This window comes from Spinacia oleracea, chromosome 4 (genome assembly GCF_020520425.1).
Source record: "Spinacia oleracea cultivar Varoflay chromosome 4, BTI_SOV_V1, whole genome shotgun sequence".
Lineage (NCBI taxonomy): Eukaryota > Viridiplantae > Streptophyta > Magnoliopsida > Caryophyllales > Amaranthaceae > Spinacia > Spinacia oleracea.
This window is the reverse complement of record NC_079490.1, coordinates 27,349,128-27,370,863: the sequence shown is the minus strand read 5'-3', so window position 1 is coordinate 27,370,863 and position 21,736 is coordinate 27,349,128. Positions and strand designations below refer to the sequence as shown.

The 21,736-nt window shown below is 42.3% G+C and overlaps 1 non-coding gene and 1 pseudogene across 1 annotated transcript; one reads left to right on the top strand and one right to left on the bottom strand.

Annotated features, from left to right (window-relative positions):
- Positions 1-4,487: 4,487 nt before the first annotated feature.
- On the top strand, positions 4,488-4,587 carry LOC130460373 (uncharacterized; annotated as a pseudogene).
- Positions 4,588-10,128: 5,541 nt separating this feature from the next.
- Positions 10,129-10,235, bottom strand: LOC130460456 (small nucleolar RNA R71). Its single transcript, XR_008920321.1, has one exon. It is a non-coding gene; the product is annotated as a small nucleolar RNA R71 (small nucleolar RNA).
- Positions 10,236-21,736: the final 11,501 nt, after the last annotated feature.

The window sequence follows — 21,736 nt, the reverse complement described above, 5'->3', positions numbered from 1 at the left end:
AATAAGTAAATGCAAAAATAAAAGGAAAAACATACCTAATATGTACAAGTGAGTGAAACACCCCCCCAAGCTAAATCAGACAATGTCCTCATTGGCTCAAGGGGTATCGAACCATCTCGATCCTCCTCAGCATCACTGATGGCCTTGGCCATCATCACCATTATCACCATCATCACCTCCCCGACCGCCAAAACCGCTAGTGCCTGCTCCAAACTTACCGTAGTGGGTGGGTGTGAAAGTTCCCATGGCACTGGGAGCTCCGTATCCCTCCGCGGGATAGGTAAACCAAGAAGGGTGCTGAGCGTCCGGTGCAATGTAGCCCTGCCTGGCATACTGATCGTAGAAAGGGAACATGGTCCTCTGGTGATCAGCCGCGAACTCATGGAATCCGAGCTCAAGTCTTCCCAACCTCTCATGAATGGACCCCTGCTCCTCCTCTGGTGCAGGCCTATCCTGTGGCCTCCCCTCATCCCCTCGACGCCCCCTCCTAAAGTAGGTGCGAGGCTCAGGCTCGAACTGGTGGGGCTCTGGCTGTGGGTTAGGCTGGGCTGCGGGTCAGGCTGCGGCTCATCCTCAAATCCAGTATATAAATAATGAGCTTGGCCGGCTCTGAAACGGGTGCGGCCCTGAGGGTCAGGTAAGGTGAAAAGCCTGTTCCCCTCGAACACCCACCACATGGCACCCGGCCTAAACAACCCATGCTCACCCTGTAGGCGACGGAGTCCAGCAAAATAGGCCAAATCAAGTAAGTTGCTACCCAAAACCGGGGTTTGGTTAGCCTCAACAAAGTTAACTGTGGCCATGGCAATGTGGGTGATCAACCCACCAACGGTAATGCGAGGGGTATGTGTGCTAGTGGCTATAGAAAAGAGTTGGGAGGCCATATGATGTGCTAGGTTCATTTTATATCTCTTTTCCCCTTCTAAAACATAGCCACCCAAAATCTCCAGCTCAGTACTCCTCACATTTTGGGTCTCCTCTCTACCAAAAATTGTAAACCCTAGAAACCTGTAGAAAACAATAGGGACAGGGTGTTGTATCTTGGAAGCATGCAAGTGTTGCATACTACCGGGATTATCATTACCCGTCAGCTTTCCCCACATTGTACAGTTGTTATGTGCACTACCAGGTTTCCTACTATAGGCGGTGGACAAACCAAAAATCCCACCAAAATCAGCTATACTCATGGTAACATTATGGTTCATCAAGCGAAACTGAACCGCCGACACAGTTCTATAACCATCTCTACGCAAAGCCAACGAACTCAGAAATTCTAAAGTTATACGCCTAAAGGTGAGACGCAACATACTATACATATCCTTCATACCGACACCATGAAAAAGACGTTTTATATCACTCTCAATACCCATTGCATGCAAAGACCTTTGACAAATAAAACGAGTGGGTATTACCTCCCTCTTCTTGAGGTGGATGAATCGGTCTCGTTGCCACTCTGTTGCAAAAATGACATCCGGGAAGTCCTCATCGGCTTCGAATTGGGGCGGTGGAGGTGGTGGTGTCGGCTCCCGAGCTCGGCTTGTGGAAGCCTCATGTTGGTTCCTTGGTTGTGTGGTGCAACTCCTCCTTGGTCGTTTAGTCATGGTGTAAAATCTGAGTTTTTGAGGGTTTTTGAGCTTTTTGGTTGAATTTGGGGGTTTGGTGGAGAGTGGAGTAAACTGAAATTTGTTGGGTGTAGGATGTAGAGGATGGTGAGAGGATAATTTTGATGTAAAGAGTGTTGAATTTGGTGTAGAATTGAGGGAGATATGGAGGATTGAAGTTTGTGAGAGTTGGGGTTTAATGGAGGAAGAGAGAGAAAATAAGGTTGAAGATGTTGAAAAGTGTCGAGGAAAAGGAGAAGGCCCGTGTTTAAGCTCGCTGATTCGCGTTTCGCCCGATCGGGCAGCAGCTCACCCGATTGGGCGATTTTTGAACATTTTTCTTCTTTCCATGCGCGCCCGATCCGGATCGGGCAAAATGCGATGCCTTGTTTTGTTGACTTTTCTCAGCCCAGAATCCTTCCTTGATCTTTCTATGACGTCATCATCAACCGCTCGATCGGGCGGGATTCCGCCCGATCGGGCATTTCACTCGCCTTTTGTGTCGATCGGGCCACTATCGCCAGGGCGGGCGATTTCCCAAATTTTTCTTTGAATCGACACGCGCCCGATCGGGCGATCTTCGCCCGATCCGGGTCGGGAGAAATGCAAGCTGCTCCGTTTGGCTTTGATTCAACTTTTTTCGAGCTTGGAGCCTTAGACCTGCATAACATTAAACACCAAAACCGTAAAATACCCTCATCTCGCCTCTCCAATACCAAAGACTACACTGAATCACACACTTGATAAAAAATTATACTAAAACACACAAACGAAAGCGAAAAATACACTACGAAAAGCAGTAAATGGATAGTGAAATACTCATCCCCTATTAGATTGATGCAATGTCCCCATTACACAATCTCAGTTTATGTGCAGACAGCGAAAGGAAGGGGATGAGAGCCACGACAACTCATCGAATGGGGGCACCAAAGATGGTGCCATCTGGTGTCAAATCAATTGCCTTGGATGAGCTATGTGGCGCGGGAAGTGACAGACCACGACCCCGATCATGAATACGGTACCCACCGTTCACCGAGCTTTCGGCTTTTCGGGTCTCAGCATCATCAAATCGTGCTTCCTTTCGAACCCATGCAGAAGCGTTCATACTCTGATCACCTCCACCTGCAAAACAATTTGAAACATGCGCTTTTTCCGAGGAGTTATTAGAGTTAGTATGAGTCAATTCAGTATTAAAATAATCATTAGAATTATTGACTCCGAAACATGACTCCTCTACCATAGGGCTCTTAGCAACATGGGTTAAATTGAAAGTAACCTTGTCATCCCCCACATTTAAGGTTAGCTTGCCATTCTTGACGTCTATGATTGCCCCTGCAGTGTGTAGGAAAGGTCGACCTAAAATAATAGGAATCTGCCTGTCCTCTTCCATGTCCAACACAACAAAATCAACAGGAATAAAAAATTTACCTACTCTAACAGGCACATCTTCTAAAACACCTAGGGGGTATTTTACAGATCTATGAGTACATTTGCAGAGTTATGTTGGTAACTTTTAAATCACCCATGTTCAACTTAGTACATACAGACAGGGGCATGACACTAACACTGGCACCTAAATCACATAAGGCTTTGTCAATAAAAAGGTTGCCAATATTACACGGGATAGAGAAACTCCCGGGGTCCTTCAACTTGGGTGGAGACTTATTTTGTAGGAAGGCACTGCACTCTTCAGTAAATGCAACAGTTTCCACCTCACTAAATGCTCTCTTCCTAGTCAAGATGTCTTTCATGTATTTAGCATATGCAGATACTTGAGTAATTAATTCACTGAAAGGGACCGTTACCTGCAGATTCTTTACCATTTCTAAGAACTTACCAAACTGCTTGTCTAGCTTGTTCTTTAGCTGACGGTGAGGGAAGGGAAGTTTGATAGGTGGAACTTGTATCTCAACTTTCTTCTCAACCCTTGTTTCCTTCTCCTTGACCACCTTCTCACTTTCTCTCGGCACAACACCACTGACATATACTTCGACCTCTTCCTCAAAAGTCATAGGCGGCCCATCATACTCATATCCACTCCGCAAAGTGACAGCATTTACAGACTCTCTGGCCACAGGCTGTGAAGGGAGTTGACCTTTGGGTCTCTCTGCAAGAGTAATAGCCATTTGTGCCAACTGTTTATCCATGATCTTGTTATGAGCGGTGAGGGCATCGATTTTGGCATCCTTTTCGATCAGAGATCTCTGCAATTCCAACATCATATTCCTCATCTCTACAAGCATGGGATCAAGTTGTGTGGGTTGAGGTTGTGGAGGAAAACCAGGTGGTCCACTAGGCTACGGGTTGTAGTTACTCCGCGTTTGGTATGACTGTTGTGGTGGCGGTTGGTACTGTTGTTGTGGTGGCGGAGGGTGTTGAATCTGATGGGGGTTCTAGACATTAGTACTCCTATATGATAGTAGGGGGTTGTTTTTATACCCCTCATTGTAAGAGTTGGAGTACAGATTGTTCTGCTTGTAGGACTGGAATGCATTGCATTGTTCGATAGAGCTCCAGCATTCCTGTGCCTAATGTCCTTGCATCCCACAACTATTACAGACATTGGCAGATTGGGCACTCATTGCAGCGACACTAGCATGTTGGGTGGATTGGGAAGATGCGATCTGTATATTGTCTAGCTTGTGATGTAGGGCAGTTAGCTGAGCAGTAAGCTGTTCAATAGAATTCATCTCATGCTTAACACCCCGGCCGGCAAAACCTCTAGGATTCCCATATTGGGAACTATGGATGGCCATCTCCTCAATCACCTCTAAAGCCCTAGGCACCTCCAGTTGCATAAATCTCCCACTGGCAGCTGAATCCAAAAGACACCTAGACTCATTACCCAGACCATTATAGAATTGCTGAACCAGGAACCAGTCATCCAGACCATGGTGCGGGAACTCTCTTTGCAAGTCCTTGAATCTCTCTCAAACTTCGAACAAACTCTCATCTGCTTGTTGAGAGATACCTAGTATCTGACCCCTCAGATGAGCTGTCTTCCCCGGTGGAAAATATTTAACATAGAACGCAAGGGCCAAGGAATTCCAATCGGTGATTTTCATAGCTGCACGGTTGAGACTGTTAATCCATAACTTTGCCTTCCCACTCAATGAAAATGGAAAGAGTATCTCCATAGTCTGCTCTGGTGTTAAATTCTTCTCCTTAATGGTGGCACAATACTGAATGAAAGACTGAATATGGAGATTAGGATCTTCACCCTTTTCCCCGCTGAATTGGTGTCTCTCGATCATGTTTATCTGCTGGGGTTCGATCTTGAAATTCACGACCGCAATAGAAGGCATAATTGCCTTGGGAAGCATAGATAGTCTTGGCTTAGAATCGTCTGTAAGCCTTGGCACAAGTGGGGGTGGCGGTGGTGGTGCTTGGTCACCCATCTCTGAATCTGTATGGAATGGATTGCTAATCGGATAGTCGAATTCAGAGTCAGAATAGTCTCTCAACTGTTCAACGAATCTACGCCGTCTACGAAAGGTCCGTTCAGGTTCAGGATCGAACGAAGTCAGATCGCTGGTATAGACAGTCTTGGGCATAAACAAGCAAAAACTAGAAAACAGTCGTGAGATCCGATCTCAAGGAACGGGAGTCCCTTGAGAAGTAACAAACAATAATCTAGAAAAACAATTAATAACAGAAAATAAAACCGTTTCCCCGGCAATGGCGCCAAAATTTGACAGGCGAAATCGCACTCCTATCAAAGATAAACCTAACGTTCACCAACTAAAAATATAGCAAGGGAAGCAGGGATCGTATCCACAGGGAAACAAGCGTTCTTTCTACTATTAAATGACTAATCTAGACTACTGGTAACAAGAATTGGATTGGTTTGTATATCAAACTAAAGCAAATAATCAAATCGGAAAATAACAATATTAAAGGAATCTAGGGCAGTGGTTCACCATAAATGCAGACCGGAATTGGACAACGGACAACAACAATCAATTAACAATCATAACTAGGAAAACATGCATCTCTCGAATCTTATGAATTCCTTAGGATAGAACAACTAGCGGGCTCTCGCTACGTACCAGAAATAATTCCTATCTAATAGCCACAGACCAAAAACATCAGATTTATACCCATTCGGCGCATAATCCAAGGTTAATCAAACTCAAATCAAAATAGTCCGGCCGAACAGAATTGGCGAGAAATAATAATAAGCTATAGAAATTATAATTCAATCAATCAATAATCAAGTCCACATATAATCCCAATCATGCATTCATGGATCCCCTAAACCCTAGAAATTAAACTACTCACTCATGATAATAAATAACAAAGCAATTAACATAATAGAAAACATGATCAAAACAATGAATTAAAATAGAGCAAGAAATAATACCGAATTGAAGAACAATGAAATAATAAAGCTTGAATCTTTGATTAAAATTAAAACTAAGTGTTTGGAGAATTAGAGAGAACTAAAAATAAACTAAGTAATGGAAAACTAGAATAAAAACATGTCCTACAAAATAATAAAGGCTAGCTTATATAGTTTGCCCAAAAATAACATTAAAAACGGAAAAGAAATCACGCGAAATACTGCTGAGGTTGGCGTCGCCCGATCCGCCCGATCGGTTTGCGAAAGGTTGAAATCAGCTTCTGATGGGCGCCCGATCCGGACCGGGCGAACTGCGCCTGATCGGGCGCGTGTAGATGGCTTCAATTCTCTTTTAATTCCGCCCGATGGTCGCATTTCGCCCTCAGCTCACAGGGCGATTTGCAATCCTCAATATCCTTCGCCCATATCACCGAGTCTAACTCTCGGGGCTCAACCATAAGCATCTAAGGCTCCCGAAAGTCGACGATAAAGGTCCCGAACTTCCTCGGGCTCGTGTAGTGGCCTAAATCAACACGAAACGGGTCTAAAAAGACCAATTTCTCATAATTGAACCTGAAACTCAAGGCACACTAAATAACACATATTAGTACTAAAAATGGCTCCTAAGAGCTCATTTGACGCATAAAAGTACTACGGGACGGGGGTGAAACACTATATAAAACACACATATCAGTTCCTTTCCTGTTAGTATTATTAAGACTACTAAAATGTTTGAAATGATTCATTTGGATACATGGGGACCTTACAAGAATAAAACACACAATGGTTGTTCTATGTTTCTTACTATTGTTGATGATTTTACTAGAACTACCTGGACTTACCTTTTGAAGTTTAAAACTGATGTTGTACAAGTGATTATTTCTTTTTTGAACATGGTAGAAACACAGTTCAATACCAAGGTTATGTGTGTCACATCAGATAATGCTTTGGAATTGTGAGAAGGTGAAATGAAACAAATTTTTATGAATAGAGGCATTATTCAGCAAACCAGTTGTAGTGGAACGCCACAACAAAATGGTGTTGTGGAAAGAAAACAAAGGCACTTGTTAGAAACAGACCAGGCTTTAGATTTTCAAAAAGGTACTGTGGGGAGTGATTACTTTTGTGCTACATATTTGATCAACAGAATGCCCTTGAAGAGTATAGGTAATTTGACCCCTTAGGAGAAGCTGCATGGCCACAAACCTTCTTATGATCATCTGAGAGCCTTTGGATGCTTATGCTATGTGTCTACTTCAAAAGTACACAGGAGCAAATTTGATGCCAGAGTAAAACATAGTGTTTTCATTGGGTATTCACCTACACAGAAAGGTACAAGGTTCTAGATACTGAAACTTACAAGATTAGTGTTTCTAGGGATGTCACATTTCATGAGACACATTTCCCTTTACACTTCTCCTCTAATCATGATTCTTCTTTCTCGGATTTTCCACCTTACATCTTTCTTCCTGTCCATACTCCTATTTTACCAGACAATGACATCCTATTCACAAATCAACCAATTCCAAATATGGAATCTCCTCAAAGTACTCCACTATCTTCTCCCTTCTCTTCCTTAAACAATACTCCTCTCTCATCTCCTCACTCTACACCTAGCCCTTCTCCTACTCCTCCACCAAACATGACCCTTGATCTCACATAACCTCCTCTTAGAAAGTCTACCCGAACTCATAAACCTCCTTCATACCTGGCACAATATCACTGTAATACAGTCAGACATTGGTGTAACCTAGTGTCTTACACAATCCTTCCAAGCCATCATCATGCTATGGTGATGCCTATTGAAAACTTGACTCAACCTAAGTCTTATAAAGAGGCAGCTTTGAAACCTGAGTGGGTGCAAGCTATGGAAAAGGAGATTGAGGCATTACTCAACAATCAATCATGGGAAGTTGTTGATTTACCTAATGGGAAGAAACCTATTGGATGTAAGTGGGTATTTAAAATCAAACTCATAGTAGATGGTTCTTTGGAAAGATGTAAGGCTATGTTGGTTGCTCAAGGTTATACTCATAAATATGGGATTTATTTTGAGGAAACCTTCTCTCCTGTGGTTGATATGTGTGTTTTATATAGAGTTTTACCCCCGTCCCATAGTACTTCTATGCATCAAATGAGCTCTTAGGAGCTGTTTTTAGTACTAATATGTGTTATTGAGTGTGCCTTGAGTTTCAGGTTTGATTAGTGAGAAATTGGTCTTTTTAGACCCGTTTCATGACGATTTAGGCCACTACACGAGCCCGAGGAAGTTCGGGACCATTATCGTCGACTTTGGGGAGCCTTAGATGCTTATGGTTGAGCCCCGGGAGTTAGACTCGGTGATATGGGCGAAGGATGTTGATTATTGCAAATCGCCCTGTGAGCTGAGGGAGAAACGCGAAGATCGGGCGAAAGAAAAGAGAACGGAATCTTTCCATGCGCGCCCGATCGGGCGCACTTCGCCCGGTTCGGATCAGGCGGCCATCTGGGTACTATTGTGGGACTTTTGCAAACCTCCCGATCGGGCGGATTTTGGCCCGATCGGGCCGACTATCGAGCACATCGCCCAATCGGGCGAAGCGTCGTCCGATCGGGCAACGCCAACCTCTGATGCTTAATGCGCATTTATGTTTCCAGTTTTTAGGCTTTATTTTGGGCAAACTATATATACTAGCCTTGGTTATTTTTAGAGGAACCTTATTTTCTAGTATTGAAGAGTGAGTTTATTTTCCTTAGCTTATTATTCTCTCAAACTTGTTCCAACACTTAGTTTCAATTTATATAAAAATTCAAGCTTTCAATTTCTATTGTTCTTCATTTAGGTATTATTTTCTTATTTTGATTTATTACTTTGTTTTACTTATGCTTTCAATTAATATGCTTGCTTTGTTATTTGTTATCATGAGTGAGTAGTCTATTTTCTAGGGTTTAGGGGATCCATGAATGCATGATTGGGATTGTATGTGGACTTGATTATTGATTGAATGATTACAATTTCTATAGCTTATTATTATTGCTCGTCAATTCTTTTCGGCCGGACTATTTTGATTTGAGTTTGATTAACCTTAGATTATGCGCCGAGAGGTATAAATCTGATGTTTTTGATCCGTGGCTATTAGATAGGAATTTTAATTAGTACATAGCGAGAGCCTGCTAGTTATAATTGCCTAAGGAATTCATAAGATTCGAGAGATGCATTTTTTCTTAGTTATGATTGTTAATTGATTGTTGTTGTCCGTTGTCCAATTCCCGTCTTCATTTGTGGTGAACCGCTTCCCTAGATTCCTTTATCATTGATATTTTCTATTTTAATTATTGCATTAGTTTAATCTACAAACCAATTCAAACCCTTTTGACACCAATAGTCTGGATTAGTTAATTAGTAATAGAAAGAACACTGTTTCCCTGTGGATTCGATCCTGACTTCCCTTTGCTACCTAGCTAGTGAACTTAGGTTATTTTTGATTAGGTGATACGACTTTAACCTGTCAAATTTTGGGGCCGTTGCCAGGGAAACGGTTTTATTTTCTGTTATTAATTGTTAATCCTAGATTATTGTTTGTTACTTCTCAAGGGACTCCCGTTCCTTGAGATCGGATCTCACGACTGTTTTCTAGTTTTTTCTTGTTTATGCCCAAGACTGTCCATACCAGCGATCTGACTTCGTTCGATCCTGAACCTGAACGGACCTTCCGTAGACGACGTAGATTCGTTGAACAGTTGAGAGACTATTCGGACTCTGAATCCGACCATCTGATTAGCAATCTATTCCATACAGATTCAGAGATGGGTGACCAAACACCACCACCCCCACCTGTGCCAAGGCTTACAGAATATTCTAAGCCAAGTCTGTCTGTGCTTCCCAAGGCGATCATGCCTTCTATTGCGGTCGAGAATTTCAAGATTGAACCCCAGCTGATAAATATGATTGAGAGACACCAATTCGGTGGGGAAAAGGGTGAAGACCCTAATCTCCATATTCAGTCTTTCATTCAATATTGTGCCACTGTTAAGCAGAAGAATCTAACACCAGAGCAGACTATGGAGATGCTTTTTCCATTTTCATTGAGTGGGAAGGCAAAGTTATGGATTAATAGTCTCAACCGCGCAGCTATGAAAATTACCGATTGGGATTCTTTGGCTCTTGCCTTCTATGTGAAATACTTCCCACCTGAGAAGAAGGCTCGTCTGAGGGGAGAGATAATTTCCATTACCCAACGAGCAGATGAGAGCTTGTTTGAAGTCTGGGAAAGGTTCAAGGATCTGCAGAGAGAGTGCCCACACTATGGTATGGATGTCTGGTTCTTGATCCAACAATTTTACAACGGTCTGGGTAACGAGTCTAGACTTATTCTAGATTTTGCTGCTAGTGGGAGATTTATGCAACTGGAGGTGTCTAGAGCTTTAGAGGTGATTGAGGAGATGGTCATTCATAGTGCCCAATATGGGAATCCTAGAGGTTTTGCCGACCGGGGTGTCAAGCATGAGATGAATTCTATTGAACAGCTTACTGCTCAGCTAACTGCCCTACATCACAAGCTAGATAATATGCAAATCGCATCTTCTCAGTCCACCCAACATGCTAGTGTCGCTGCAATGAGTGCCCAATTTGCCAATGTCTGTGATAGTTGTGGGATGCAAGGTCATTATGCACAGGAATGTAGGAGCCCTATCGAACAGTGCAATGCGTTCCAGTCCTACAAGCAGAATAATCCGTACTCCAACTCTTACAGTGAGGGGTATAAAAATAACCACCTGCTATCATATAGGAGTACTAATGCCCAGAACCCCCATCAGATACAACAACCCTACTAACCACCACCTGTAGACACCTACTTTTGTCCCCATTCCCGAAAGGGAAAGGTTCGATGATGAAGACGTAAAAACTCCACTTGACAACGCATCTCCTATAAAATAAACGAATCTTGATTCCCCATTTCATTTCACCCGAAACCTGCTATTTATGGAAACCTGCTAAAAATAGTAACTGCCGTAAAAGGTAGCTTCTAAAAGTGGCAAATCATAAAAGATAGAAACCTGTCAGAATTAGGTGTTGCATTCCAACATAAATCCTAAATGAGATAGAAAACTGCGAGAATCCTATTCCTAATATGATTCAGAAATAAGAGTTACGTATTAATTAAAATCCTAACGAGCCTAGAGTTCGTAACGGGCCCAGACGCATTTCGTCGTAAAATTGATACGCGCTAAAAGACTCGAATTAATCTCAAACTCTACGGATTTCAGGAATCCGAATCTGACTAAAGAAAACAGCCCATACCCTATTTTCAACGCCTGGCTCTGGGCGCCGAAATCTTCGGCGCCTATGCCTGGGCGCTGAAAATACCTGGGTACGTGTTTTTTCCTAATTCTTTGTGGATTAGAACTCTGCAATTCTATCTTTCCACGAACTCTTCCCTATAAATAGGCCCCTAAATTCGACGTGAAAGGACACACAACAACACATAATTATATTCTGAGTATTGACTCCAACCCTTAGCCTAAGCCTCTCGCTGCGAAACTGTTCACGCGTTCTGTCGCAATCGATCCATAAATCGAACAGAACGTATCCTGTCCCATAATTGAGACTCGTTAAATAAAAAGGAGAAATAACAAAGTCAAAGTGGTTAGTTTTCTGAGAACCGTGACGCACCTCTCAAGGGTGCGTCGTAACGTGTCCCTTTTCGATGATTTAACTGCTTTCCTCGCCCTTTTTATGAACTGTTAAACTAACCTAATCTGGTTGTTCTATCACGCCTAACAAATATAATATTTTTGGGAAATCGGATTATCATGCTAGGTCCCTTAATTCTATTTAAATCAGATAATCACGATCGAATTAGTATTATATGTTGCATATTGCTAAAATCAACTCAGATTAGTTTAATAGTTAACGCATGTCCTTTCAATTATTCATGCTGAGCTAGTAAGGATATCCTGCCTCTGGAGTTATCGACGAGCGAAGTACTCCTCTCAGTAGTTACAGTCCCCCGAACCCTCAATCTCTACCTTGCGGGTGTATATTGAGAGATCCCCACACCAGGGATCACAAGGGAACCTACGGCCGTCGTGGTCAAACATAATTGCAATCCCTTTATGTCACGATAACCGGGTTTTGTCAGTTTTTCTCATTGTCGTTAAAAACTGAATGGCGACTCCTATATTACTAGTCAATTGGGTGTATACTCACAGGAAATCCAATTACACTTGATTGAATAAAAAGAATCGTCACACCCACGAGGGACGAGGTCACGCATTAGCCTCGTGCTTTTTCGACCCCCTCACAGTGGCGACTCCACTGGGGATAGTGAAGGAAATACTAGTGCTTGTAGGTAATCAAAATAGCCGAAGGGTGAAACGATCCTACCCCGCGTTTATTTCCCCATCAAGTTGGTACGACCTGAAAATCAGCATATTAATGTGAACGGACAGAACATCATAACGAATCTTGGCTCCCTCGGGAGTTGGGACTAAGGATACCCTTCTTTCGCCAATAAGGGGGTGCATACGCCGCGCATGTTGCCCACTCGGTACTTGTGCAGGTAGTACACCCAATCGCTCGCTCATTAGGTCCCTCTCGCCTGCATGCCCCCTTGGCTTGCACTTGCGGGTTGGCCTCTTGAGCGAAATTCGTCTGTTGAAGACACTACCTCGACCGGGGCATGTGTTGGATCTACGATAGAAGCGGTACCAAGCCAGGCGCAAATACTACCCATAGAAGCCTATCATAAACTACGTGACATATTTAATTTTCAAATCCATGTTTGTAATGTAGTTATGTGTAGCGAACTATGTGACTATGTTATGATTGTGCGTACGAATAATGCTAGACAAATAATGCTAGAAAACTAACGACCTTAAAAATTGCCCAAACATTCATAAACCAATTGGCCAAAGAGTTATACCACAATACGTGTTCCGCAAACCCGAACGATCGCCACAAAAAAAGCGACATTCGGGATGGCCTGTAACGAATCCCACAAACGCTGCACAACGCGTAAAGGACGTTATAAGGCAAGCACGCAAAATTAAAGTCGCAAAAATAAAAGTATACGCAAACAGAAAACGAGAACCAGCCAGGGACGCATTTTCAACGCCCCTGCCGAAATTTCTCACGCCCACTGCTTGGCGCTGATGTTGCTGCCTGGCCTTTTGGTCAGGCACAGCAGCCTCGGTGCCCGCGCAAAAAAAAACACGTAGCAAAAAAAAAACTTTTCGTGAAAATTGCTGCAAGGGCGTATGAAAAGGCACTCGATTCTAAAAGCGACAAAAAAATAAAAATAAATAACTCTTTGTGTCGTTGTTAGGCCTCCTACAACGACAATGCTCGGCATCAAAACCGAGCATACTAATTAAACCTTGAATGTCACATGGGCAAAGTATTCAAAAAATAATGTTCAAATGAAGTTTTCAAAGAAAAATAATGTTCGAATAAAAAAATAAATCCGAGTCTAGACTAGGCTATGCCAAAGTACAATCTAAATCCTAAGTCTTAGTTGTCTTACCCATAGAATCGGTCCTAATGCTTGGTGTCGTTCTGCAAGTTAAAAGGTTAAACCATATTGAGTCTCCTCTCCTAACATTTAAATCAATAAGCACCCATATGTAATTGTCATCCTTTGCTAAGAATCAACGGCCTTAATACTCTCTCTCACCAATAAAAAGAATATATTATAGTATTTGCAAAATGGAAACAGTAACATTCTGAAAATCATTCCCCCATAGTCGCACAACCCCCAAAGTGAACCTAAGGTGTCAATACCATTAGCACAAAATTAATGGCCTCAAGGCTTATGATCACATTGGGTCACGACTATCATAGTCCTCTTGAGCCACTCGCTCCTTGAAGTACCCCTAAGTACGGACTAAAAATATTTTCCATAAATACAACATGACAAACCATGAAAATACCCAAATCGGCATGCCATAAGGCTACCATTGGGGTAAAGCAATACACGCTAAGAGATAAGCCGCACTAATGATTCTAGTCTTGCAAAAATAAAAATTCGATCTCCCCAACTAACTACCTTGCCAACATTAAGCAAAATGGCGCATGACAAGTGAACACCCAAGGGTTAAAATCTAAAGTGTCAACCAACAAAAGTTATGGTCCAATTAGCCTAAGTCTGAGAGTCGCTTGGTCAAGTATTATAGGCTTACGCCATGTCATTATTTTGAGTCTAGGCCACCTCCTTGTATTCAAACACGGGTTATAATCAGAAAGATTAATGAAAGTTTGAGTCTAAATCACAACTTCCAATTAAATCCCGTAAAACCGGAATCTGAAAAGAAACAAAAAATTATTTTCGATGTAATTCTTTCGTTAAATTTCAATAAGGTAAAAGCAACATTTTGAATCTACGCTATTTGCACATTTTAAGAAACGACTAAATACGCTTGCAAAGTAAGACAATTTAAAAGGTCCACCCTAGGCCTACGAAAATTAAAAGGTCCACTATAGGCCCACCAAACGAGGCTCACTCAGTCTCGCCTCGTGACTCAAAGACCACAACCATCTACCCTTTAGCCCAAATTGATTGAAGTATTTATGTTGGGGAGAAATCCCAAGCAAAAAGAAAAAATAGAAAGAGAAAAGGGAGAGCGAAAAGAGCGAGCCATGAAATACTTAGCCCGTACCTCCCAAAGTACGAAATTTACCCAAGTAAACGAAGGAAGAGAATTGAGTCAACCAATCCAAATCATAAAATTCTACGATGTCTACCCTTTCCAATCCTTATGCTCTTAGACGCATTCGCTCTGGGGTCCCTGTTCAGCTCATCTAACCCATCCATGTTCTCATTGCCATAACCCAAGAAACCATTACCTCGACTCTTGTTCTTGAACTTGTTGTCAACCGCAAACCACGCACGGCCATTGACACGTGCGTCAGACCCATTATTTCCAAAGCCCAAAACCTGTTCTTACACCACCATTAGCATAATGACCATATAACTTGTGTGTATACATACTGTTGATATACCCTTAAGCCGTCCCCATACTACTCATTGACCTTGGTTAATTTAAACTCACGACACTAGTTCGAGGCTGCAAATTGTGAGCCCTAGCTAATATAATCCTCATGCTTGACCAATACCTATACAAATTATCCTATCTCATTCAACCCGCCTTTCAAACCGTCTTGAGTCACGAATATAAAAAAAAAAGACAAATGAAAAGTACAAAAAATGTAAATAATACAAAAGCAAACTTTGCAAAGCGCCTCTAAAGTTAGTCTAAAAAGGAAAAGAAGCATCTAGCGCACAAAAAAGATCCGCCCAGAAATAATTTTCAGCGCCCACAGCTGGGCGCCGAAATCTTTAGCGCCCCAGCCTGGGCGCTGAATCTCTCTGCTCGCCAAATTTTGTCCAGAAGTGCTCGTCATTTTATCCGCACATGCACGGAAAAATAACGAACACTTGGAGGGGTACAACACGTATTCAGACATACGTACCACCAAAAAATACATGTACTCAAAAAATATATAAAATTTTTTTTTCGCTTACGGCAAAGCAGTAGATTAAAATAATAATAAACTTCACTTATTCTACCGTTTCAAATAATATGTTTCCACCTCAGAACATACTTATCAAATTCGGCATTCTAAGAAACCATTTTCTAGGCTAAGAACTACGCAAGACCTGATTCCAAATTAAATCTATTTAAGGCGGATACGTAGGCAATCCATGATTCGGTCCAACCAATTTGACAAAAATATTAAAGCCTATAGAAAAACAAGAATAAAAAATAGAAGTCCCTTATTGAAATTTAATTACTTGCAATCCAAGTCGAAAGAAAAACTTAAGTCAAAAGAAGAATCCGGGTCATCAAGATGCCAAAATTAATGAGCACACATCGAAAAATAATAAGGGCACGTACCCTTGCCAGAAGGAGCACTCACACTCCTAGGCACTTAGCCAAGACTCAAAAGATCACTCTGCCTCAATTTAATGGGGGCTAACGCAAGCGTCCATGACCTCTAAAGTACTCGACTTGACCCTCTCTAAAACGAACTAACTCACTTAAAGACTTTCTTTCACCACTAGACATAGTCGTTCGCTTAAAGACCTTCTTTCACCACTAGACACAGTCATGATCGCCAACAAGTAGCAAAGGCAGTAAGCTTGCAATAAAGAGGATTGTTCTACGGCATCGCCCCATCGTTCATTCGAACTCAGGGCACCCGTTCATGGTAATTTGAATGCTTGCGAATCCCCTTTAAAAAAAAAACAAAACAGACATTGTCAATAGGACTTGGCACTTAACCAAGGCTCACCTTACTCAGACATATGACACGGGCATCTAAAATTGAAATCTAAAAACGTCCTTAATGGGAAGACATAATAGCAATTGGGGGCTAAAAATTGAAATGAAAGAGCTAGGGAAAGAACTAAATATACCTTGACCTTTTGTACAGACATACACCAAGTAAATCTAAGTCAACTTGACAACGGTTTATATTCCTACAATTCTGGAAAAGATGGCCCTAAAAGCCTAAAGCATATGCCAAACGGGCACAAGTATATCTTGACGCCTGCACCCTGGCTTCCAGCAAATCCTTAGACAGCATTCCAAAAATCGTAACAGTATTTTGATTCATGTAATCCTGTACGAACCCTTCTATGAGTCAACTTACTTAGGACACCTCAGACTGTACACAGTAGGACTCGGATTTTAAATAATTTTCAAATGATTTTTAAAGACTTCTTCGAACATAATAAAGTGTCGTTGGTTTAAGCTAAGTATGTGTTTATCTCGATGTTACAAAGTGAGTCAAAAAGATTTCTAAATATGATTATGGGTAAAGAAAGGCACCTAACTTTTGGTCAAGGCACACTTCCACATGTTACTACCTTGACCATGGCGATGTCGCATAATACGAAATTTACAAGAGAAGTAGCAGGTCACTACTCGAACGTACCTCGCACTAAACGAGTCTGGTTCAAACTATTCATGATCCCTGTCACCATGAATGCATAAAGACGTATGCAGAGCATTATAGCACCAAGCCAATCCCGTAGCTACAATTGGGGGCTTGAGAAACACACTCTAAAAATGCTCGAAATGACGATTTTATCGCAAATTTTCGACGCTAATGCTATACATACATCATAGGGGCACAATACTAAGCTTTAAATTGTGAAAAACAAATCTTAGAATGGCTACAACCCCTCCCAAATTCTAAGCACTACTTAGAATATATAAAGTCACCCCACTAACAAGGGTAACTGAAAATCGCGAGTCACCAAAACTCCGATCAAACCACTGCACATAACACTCGCCCTATAAAGCGCCCGTTACACAGTCTACATCGTTCCAAAAAAAAGCGAAAGAAAAAAATACTGTCAAAGTTCTGCCCAGAAATAATTTTCAACGCCCAGAGCTGAGCGTCGATATCTTTAACGCCCCAGCCTGGGCGCTGAATCTTTCTACTAGCCATGTTTTGCCCAGATATAAAAATAAGAAAGAAACACCTATGGATCCTCGCATCGAACGAAGTAATAAGCCGTGCAAACCCACGCAGATGATGCTACACTTGTTCGAACACCTGAACGAGGCATGATAAAGTACTCCAATTCAAAAAATAATAATGATATCCCAACACCTGGAGGAATGTTCTAAGACACGCTGTTAGGCCACACAAGCCTACGTCGCACCATAAGTTCAACCATCCCACGGTAGAAGTCTAAGAAAAAAAGAGTAAGGCATGTTGCACTAAAGAGCATGTGTAAAAGAGGCAAAGACTACTTATCGCCCAAATTCAAAATGCAAGCCACACGACTTCTACATTAAGGATTAAAGGTAGCAAAACATTACCTACCACGGAAGGGATGGCTCGCACCTACACGAGCGGAACCCCAAGGCACCTTTTTCAAAAGAACCTACAAAAAATCGTACGCCAAAAGGAAGCATCCCAATGTGCATACTTGGGGGCTCCAAGCTACGAAACGACCATAGCAAAATAAAAAATCTCGAAGGAAATGTTTGAACGATCGAAAGGGCACGATGCTTGAGCCCACTTCATGAATGGGCCTGATCCCTATCAAGCTTCTAAGCAAACTATTCAAAATCAGTCATTGCTCAAAAAAAAATTGATTCAAGGGAACTGATTAACAGACCGCACGCAACGGCCATTCTATGAACGCTCGTTCGCACATACATATCATCATTCACGAACACGTTCAAAAAATATAAGAGCGATCAAAGTCTTACACCTCAAGGTATGTTCCTCGGGCCATATAGACTCGCCCGACTATTGCAATAACTGTACACCTTAAGAGCAACAGTTCCTTAAAATAATCGCCCCAAAGTGACAAGCACCGTAGTCCACCAATCGGCTACGACTTCTCAAGAAAATCATCACGTTCTAAAAACAAAGAAAAAAAACAAAAGAAGAGAGAATACATAGAACTTCCAAGTGAAATAAGAGAATGAACAAGAGGCCAACTATGTCATCAAGAAACCTCGCCAGAAATTATTTTCAGCGCCCAGCGCTGGGCGCCGAAATCTTTAACGCCCAGGCTTGGGCGCCGAAAATGAACCCAGGCTCAAAAAAAAGGCCCTAACTTCTTTTGGGCCCTGCCGCATCCATTCGACTCGAAAATTGCCAATTTCCTTACTGAAAGTTGCACCTCACGACTTTGTCAAGAGTAGCATACCACTACAAGGGTCGCTCGCACTTACGAGCACAATCCCAAACACGATCATGGACATTACAGAATGCGTATCCCCAAGGAACCTCTTTGACAAGAAATGACCGTCAAGCATGAGTGCTTGGGAGCTCGAAAGAAAATATATATTATGCAAAGTTAAAACAATATTCCCAGACTACGTGTCTGGATGTCTCAAAAAAAAACCGGTTTACGACCTCAAGACAAAGGTCGCCGTTGATACCTATACGTAGTCCCCTAATCAAGGACCCAAGTAGTGGCAAAATTGAGCCGTAAAGACTAGCTCAAGACCATGAAAGATGATGACCACGAGACAATGGTCCGTCTAAGCCCGTTGTCAGCCCACGTTCAGGTTACAACTAAATTCGAGCACCCCTCGAAAGAATTCGCTCTTGCAAGAATGAATAAAAGAAATTCTCAAAAGAAATCACAAAGAACCAAAGAAATAGGAACTTGCCCATCTTCAGTCCGCAAGATCGCGTCACAAACCGCGCGAGTTCCCAAATCAAAAAGAAAACGAGTTCAGGGACGTCCACCCTCAGCGGACAGGGCTCGCCCACCCTCAGCGGGCGGGGTCTGCGTCACTAGCCGCGCAGGTCCTCAGTTTTCGAAAAAATAAAGTCTTCAAATTTAAAATAGGCTCGCCATCTTCAGTCGGCGGGGTCTACGGCGCAAACCACGTAGGTCCTTATTTTCAAAAAAGCAAAATAAATTTCAAAATAGATTCGTCCACTTCTATCGGACGGGGTGTCCACCCTCAGCGGACAGGCTCGCCCACCTTCAGCCGGCGGGGTCTACGTCACAACCCGCGTAGGTCCTTATTTTCAAAATTTCAAAAACAGATTCGTCCACTTCTATCGGACGGGGTGTTCACCCTCAGCGGACAGGCTCGCCCACCTTCAGCGGGCGGGGTCTGCATCACATACCGCGCAGGTCCTTAGTCGCTGCAGCGATAACTTTTGTTGGATTTTCCTTCGTTTTACGTCCTATAAAAACAAGGGTGCTGGATTTTCCTTCGTTTTACGTCCTATAAAAACAAGGGGGTTTTCTCGTTTAGCTAGTCCTGAAAATGAGAATCTTTAAAAAAAAAAAAACGTTTTTACCTCGTGATTGGGCTTGGCCAGGCCCAATTACACTTTATAGCTTTGATTTCAAAAACTCTGTAGCTACTCCCAATGACAAAGTGAGGGAGTTTCTACGCACCTTTAGATCCTTCCAATGACAAAGTGAGGAAGTTTCTATACTATCAGTTGACAAATCCCAATGACACGTGAGGGATATGTCGACACTTCAAGTGATGACCCTTAAGTCAAATATTATCACTCGGGGGCTCGTGAGACCCTCGCAAAACAGGTCACATACACCATGGCTTGTGTGACGCACTCCGTCTAATACTTTGACCATCGTCTTACTCCAAGACTCAGTCAAAGTGGGGGCTAACTGTAGACACCTACTTTTTCCCCATTCCCGAACGGGAAAGGTTCGATGATGAAGACGTAAAACCTCCACTTGACAACGCATCTCCTATAAAATAAACGAATCTCGATTCCCCATTTCATTTCACCCAAAACCTGCTATTTATGGAAACCTGCTAAAAATAGTAACTGTCGTAAAAGGTAGCTTCTAAAAGTGGCAAATCATAAAGGATAGAAACCTGTCAGAATTAGGTGTTGCATTCCAACATAAATCCTAAATGAGATAGAAAACTGCGAGAATCCTATTCCTAATATGATTCAGAAATAAGAGTTACGTATTAATTAAAATCCTAACGAGCCTAGAGTTCGTAACGGGCCCAGACGCATTTCGTCGTAAAATTGATACGCGCTAAAAGACTCGAATTAATCTCAAACTCTACGGATTTCAGGAATCCGAATCTGACTAAAGAAAACAGCCCATACCCTATTTTCAACGCCTGGCTCTGGGCGCCGAAATCTTCGGCGCCTAGGCCTGGGCGCTGAAAATACCTGGGTACGTGTTTTTTCCTAATTCTTTGTGGATTAGAACTCTGCAATTCTATCTTTCCACGAACTCTTCCCTATAAATAGGCCCCTAAATTCGACGTGAAAGGACACACAACAACACATAATTATATTCTGAGTATTGACTCCAACCCTTAGCCTAAGCCTCTCGCTGCGAAACTGTTCACGCGTTCTGTCTCAATCGATCCATAAATCGAACAGAACGTATCCTGTCCCATAATTGAGATTCGTTAAATAAAAAGGAGAAATAGAAAAGTCAAAGTGGTTAGTTTTCTGAGAACCGTGACGCACCTCTCAAGGGTGCGTCGTAACGTGTCCCTTTTCGATGATTTAACTGCTTTCCTCGCCCTTTTTATGAACTGTTAAACTAACCTAATCTGATTGTTCTATCACGCCTAACAAATATAATATTTTTGGGAAATCGGATTATCATGGTAAGTCCCTTAATGCTATTTAAATCAGATAATCACGATCGAATTAGTGTTATATGTTGCATATTGCTAAAATCAACTCAGATTAGTTTAATAGTTAACGCATGTCCTTTCAATTATTCATGCTGAGCTAGTAAGGATATCCTGCCTCTGGAGTTATCGACGAGCGAAGTACTCCTCTCGGTAGTTATAGTACCCCGAACCCTCAATCTCTACCTTGCGGGTGTATATTGAGAGATCCCCACACCAGGGATCACAAGGGAACCTACGGCCGTCGTGGTCAAACATAATTGCACTCCCTTTATGTCACGATAATCGGGTTTTGTCAGTTTTTCTCATTGTCGTTAAAAACTGAATGGCGACTCCTATATTACTAGTCAATTGGGTGTATACTCACAGGAAATCCAATTACACTTGATTGAATAAAAAGAATCGTCACACCCACGAGGGACGAGGTCACGCATTAGCCTCGTGCTTTTTCGACCCCCTCACACCACCACAACAGTCATACCAACCGCGGAGCAACTACAGCCAGCAGTCTAGTGGACCACATGGGTTCCCTAGACAAAACACATCCCCTCCATCACTACAACCTCAACCCACACAGTCTGATCCTATGCTTGTAGAGATGAGGAATATGATGTTGCAATTGCAGAAGTCTCTGAACGAAAAGGATGCCAAAATTGATGCTCTTATTGCTCATAACAAGATCATG